The following is a 6,082-nucleotide window of genomic DNA, read 5'->3' as shown; positions in this document are numbered from 1 at the left end:
TTTCAGCGCCTTGTTTCCAAAAATTCCATCGTTCTCTTTTTTTCCTCAGAATGAAAGGCAGACACAGAAAAGGTAATATTTTTCTTTTATGTACTGATATGAGTGTATGCTTTTAAGCCCATTCAGAACGAAGTTGAAAAATGCACCCACAATTTTTGTCATATGTGTCTGTCCACGCGTAACAACTCCGGAAGAAGAATAAGGAGAAACAAGAATTGCTGTACACATTTTCTATTAATTTTGGTGTTGGGAGTTTTCTAAAATTTATCTACATTTCAGTTTTGTTTAAAATCGGGTGATAATAGCAGACGCTTTACGTGAAGATCTACATGCGTTATTGCGCACGTCTAGACCGTAACTTGTGGAACATTTAATGGAGTAAAAAGTATTTCAGATGAAAGTAGATAAAACAGATTTTATACCAAAGATGACTGTCTTCTGGGATGTTGGACCATGTAATCTGGTATGTTTACTGCCTTCATCATCAGAGCAATGAAGCCCCGAAGATGGAGACGTTAAGCACCTCTGAAGTATTGGTCAGTTTATATACTTGCCACTGTAAGAGCCTAAAGTCTCACAGATTTTATGCCAATACACTTTTTTCTGTAAGTTTTTGAAGCCATTTTTAATTGAATTTTGTCAGTAGTAAATATTAAGTTGCTGCCATACGCAGAAATTATCTTGGTTCAGGATAATTCAAGCTGCATGCCCCATATCTTAATATTAGGGCTTAGACAATATTGACTTCACATGAAGAAGTATTCAAAATTACCGTGTGACTACGCATGAGCTGTGATGGGGAAAATGACACCCAGGTTTGATTCCCTGTAGTGTGTTCATGAAGGTTCTGAGACCAATGTTTGGGATAGAAATTATAACCACTGATAAAATAACGTATTTTCTCGATTTTAAGACACCCTTGATTTAGTAATAGGTCTTCAGTGAAAATAAATACGTATATTACAATAGTAATTGTCAAAATTCAAATATAAAACTTCTTTATATTAATATCTTCGGAAACTTTGTTGCTGTCTTCGTGTTTAGGACATGAAGATTTTCCTCGCGCTTCAGTCATACAACATGAAAAGTAAGAAATGCATACAAAATTTTCGTTTAGGAATTTAATGTGAAGAGGCCACGTGGGTTATCAGATCACATGTAGGAAGGTGATAAATAAATACATCTTGGAGAACGAGGTTGATAATGTGATCATGGCCATGAACCAGAATTCTGTAACACGACTAAACGTTTCCGACGTGTTGACCATCTTACGGAGACTGCATTATTTCTGGCTGTTTTCAGCGGTTATCGGTTTTCATAGATTAACATATGGTTTTAAAGCATCAGGTTGGTCTACAGACGCTATGCTCTGATCTAGCCCCCTTCCTCGCGACGCCGAAGACGCCTTGACCTAGAGGGAAGGTTAAATCGAGAAGTGAAAGCCATCATGGTGCATTGACTGCGAATTGACGACGTCGTCCGCAGTTGAACACTTTTCTTCCGTCCGGCCGGTTTCGTCTTGTCCAGACAAGGTAAGCACACTTTTTGTGTTATCAGTAGCAACCCCTGATGCAAAGCTCACTAGAGGCGGGCTGTGAAATTTTGGTCAAAAGATGTATATTGACTTCGGATCACCGTTTTTGCGTGGTATGTGGAGAATATTTTGCAAATTTTCTCGTTAGTTTAGGTGGTATCTTACTTTTAAAAATCTGTTGTCTCTCAAAGGTAAGACTGCAGAAATTCTTTCTTGCTTTTTAAATATTTAACATTTTTGAGGTTATAAATGCTATTTCGTTTTAATGCATGGTATGTATGATTTGTGTTACTGTTAAAAGTGATTAAATAATTCTACAAATGGGTTTTCGTATTTTTCAAACCGTCCACCCAGAAAAAATTAAAGGAACTATACAAACTGTATTTTTAATTGACATGACTTGTAAACTATGTAAACATTTAAAAGTCTGTGCTTAGATTTGTTCTATGTGTCATTGTGTACAATTTGCGAAAAAGTGTAGTTTTGATATATTGAACAATATGACACTGGATGTTTTGTTTATTACTATTTTTTTAAAATACGCATTATTTTAGGAAAAAACTAACACAAACAGTAATTTTGAGAGTACATCACGATGTCAGCACTACTGCAACGTTATCAGTTAGACTTACAATTGCTTCCAGTTGTATACTTTAAAAAATCGCCCCTTTTCAAGAGTCTCCCCTTAATTTGGCTTGTTGTCTACAGCTTCCGCGAATTTTTTTTTTTTTTTTCATTCCTAAAATAATCAATTGTTCTTGCTAAACATCATTAACCGACTAATGGAGATAGGGTACTATTCTTGGAGACATAAACCAATTTTTTTAATGTTGTTCAAACGAAACTTACTGTTAAAAGTTATAACATTAACCAACAAATATATGTTGATCGTAATATACTGATTTAGGGAAACCTATGAGATACTGAACGCCAGGGTGCTGCATTTGAAAGACCTTGTGACTGGTCACCTCTGTGTAGAATCTGACATCACACAAATGCTGATACAGTTCTCATGTTTCAAGTTACATCAGTTACATTCTTTAAAATCAAATTCGTCGAAATGTCTTTATTTTCATTATAAAAATTCGATGTTTATGGAGAAAGCAAAACTTCGACGTTAGCATCGTCCGTATAATGAACTGCTGTGATTTGTATTGTAACTGCCAGGATACAACATTATCTTGTCCTTTTGTTCTGTGTGCGTCGTATATAATATTAAATGTTCCCGTACTATTCTAAATTATTTTTGTGTGAGAATTTGTCTGTTTAAGTGATGTCAGAATTCTGAAAATGACATGTTCACAAATATAGATATCTACTTCTCGTCAACAAACCGAGTCCGCAATTCATGTGAGCCATTGTTGTAACACCACCACGAACAATAACTGCTGTTACCATTGTCACTAATTTTTGCTTCCAAGTTTCAAATATAAATTTATTGTTACAATCTAAAAATTATTAAGATATACTCAGTTACAAATATTGATGAGCTTAAAAATCTGTACTCCGCCCCCAATATTGTCAGGGTGATTAAGTCGAGAAGAGACCTCTGGGGAGACCTAGACGTAGATGGGAGGATGATCTCAGGCGGGATCCATGGGAGATAGGAGTCGAAGGAGACTGGATTTTGTTGGCCCAGGACAGGGTCCGGTGGAGGGCTTTGGTTAATTCGGTGATGAACCTTCGGGTTCCGTAAGCCATCTGGTTGGTTGGGTCCACTATTTGGGAAGCCTGAGGGGAAGAGACCGCTGGGGAGACCTAGATGTAGATGGGAGGATAATGTCAAGCGGGATCTATGGGAGATAGGAGTTGAAGGAGACTGGATTTTGTTGGCCCAGGACAGGGTCCGGTGGAGGGCTTTGGTTAATTCGGTGATGAACCTTCGGGTTCGGTAAGCCATCTAGTTGGTTAGTTATAGATAATAATGTGAAAGACAATTTATTCGGGTTTTTTATTTGAATTTGTGACTTTATATAATCATTCTTATATTCAAAGCCTTGTAAAAGCTCGCTACACTGTCGTGCCGCGGCACACTGGTTGAGAACTACTGCACCAGGTCAATCAGAGACAATGTTTACTATGCATCGTAATTCCAAGGACAGCCGCTCAGCTATGCCAATGCAGTCTGTAAGAGCATTGGCATTATTTTGTTTACGGGTATAATCAGTAAGACGTTTTAACAAATTGCTTTCTTTTTCTCTAAAACATGTTCTTATTTGTTACTGTTGAATTTTTGTGTTATTTATTTTAATGCTCGCTGTAATTGGCCATTCAGCAGTTGCCAAGCACAGTAATAAATTAATTGAATTATATTATTATTGTACGCAGACCATGTCATTAAAATCTAAAACTGCATGGCTGAACGAATTTGACTAATAAACTGGCTCACTGGGCACATAAACAAGACCGAGCTATCACACAACTTGACCCAGTAGGGAACAAGAGACGCTCGACGTCTTGTCTGCTGTGAGAATCTCGACCAGAGGCTTTTTTTTTGTATTTTTGGTTTTCGCGATTTTCTTAAATCTTTCTACCTGTCACTACCTCATTCTTTCAAACCCCTCCTAACGGAAGACTTCTGATCAATCTTGCATTAAATTTGAAGCTGTATAATCAATGTAGTTGATACAGAGTCGTTAAACTACCTTCTCGTCAATATATTGTGACGTAGTCGTAGTGATACCCTTGGTAATGCCGTCTTTAAGCAATCCACTATCAACGTTTTCTCCCAGTCCTCTCATTTCTCATTAAATGCTTTATAAATTCTGTGCTTCACGTAAGATCATAAAGCATAGTCGTTCTTCAGAAGCTAATAGTCATTCAGATGGTAAAGACATTTTTTTTTCATTCTTTTATGTAACCCAAATGTTCATTACCGTCTTCTCCGGAAACTTGCCAAGTCAAAATTAGCTCACGCCTTCAGAACTAGCTTCTATAATACATTTTAAACTGTACTTTCATCATTTCCTAGGTCTCCCAAGAAGTCTGTTTCCTCCAGAATAAAATGATTCCATGATAGTTGCATTTCGTCAAGACACAGCGATGCTTTCGTGTTGAAGTCTTGTTATTTTACTGAAGTGCTAAATACAGTTTCATAAAATCACTGCTCACAGTGAAAGGAATAAAACGAATTTCTAGAGAGGGTTCAAAATGAAGTTTTCATTTATCTAGGAGGTGGTGATAAACGTGGCCTGTTTGTTAACTGCGTGATTGTTGATGCCTTGGTAGTCACTGAACGCACGTAAACTAATTGAAAGGAACTTTTTTTATTTATACTTTAAACTTTAAAGTATAAATAAAAAAAGTTAAAGTTTAAAGGACAAAATAGCGACCGAAATCGTGCAAATATACGCCTACGATATTATTTGTCTACATAAGAAAGTAGTTCTTCAGGGTATGAGTTAACGTTTATATTGCTAACTTGACTTTGGTTTTCCCTTGCTCAAATTAATGAAAACATTCCCTTAATAAAATTAGTAAAACAATGAAAGTGGCATTGCTAAATGTATTTATTTTATTCATTGAATGCGTGCATTTATGTTTCTTGAATACCTGTATTTTCTGTAACCTGTTTGAGGTTTCGTCTTTGTAACTCCGCTCGGTAGGCGGAGGGACAATTTCATTTTGCAACCAAATGGCACGAGTAGAGATACAGTCCAATTCATCGTCAGTCGTGAAGTAATGACTTCTCCGCCCTGCACGAAACGATAGTCCAATTATCGTAAATATAAACACAACCAAGCTTAACACGGCGCCTTTATTCCAAGTTATTTACTTAAAACCCAGTCGAATAACTCCGATTATACTAAATAACTTCCAACAAAAATGTAACCTAGTTTAATTCGGTTTTGGCCACAGTCAAAACGCTCTCTAAATTTCTTTTCAAAGAGTTCCGGCGTAGAAATAGATTAAGCCGATTGCATTCTTTTTTGTGGTCGTCTGTTTTGGGATCGTGTTTAAAATGTTACAGTAGTTGTCACCAAACTGTATTCTTCATGGTTACCGAAAAATCATACGCCGTTGCAGTATGAACAGCGGAGCCCATGCGAGTGAAGACAGCTTAGAACGTGCAGCGTAGCAAAGCTAGTAAGTTGGGGGGGGGGGGGGTTAAGCCCTTCCGTGGCCTTGAAGCATGCAATTTGGTGACGACTACTACAGTTCAGTAGTTGTCTCAACTATTACATTACTTAGGTACATTTTTAATATCGCGGTAATATTTATCCGAAACTTTCTGGAGCCACTCGTATTTTTGTTTAATTTCGTTCATTTTATGGACCACTGCACGCGCAAGCTTAAACGAAATCTCACGAATCATAACTTCTTGAGTCATTAAACAGATATTGACGAAACTCCGTATAAAGCACTTCTACATGTAACGAATGTTGCCATGTGTAACGAACTACAAGGAGCAGAGTCCCTCTTGAGGAATCAGTAGTTGCTCAGCTATTCAAAAAATTACTCATATTTTGTGGATCCCGAATGTTAACTACCATGCTCGGGATGAGCCTGGCATTGGATCCTGTCCAGACACTGCAATCCATTTGTCTT

The sequence above is a fragment of the Zootermopsis nevadensis genome, unplaced genomic scaffold, assembly GCF_977971745.1.
Source record: "Zootermopsis nevadensis isolate Lab colony 2312 unplaced genomic scaffold, Znev_1.0 Znev_ptg000050l, whole genome shotgun sequence".
Taxonomy (NCBI): domain Eukaryota; kingdom Metazoa; phylum Arthropoda; class Insecta; order Blattodea; family Termopsidae; genus Zootermopsis; species Zootermopsis nevadensis.
The sequence above is the reverse complement of the archived record's forward strand: the minus strand, read 5'-3'. Positions refer to the sequence as shown.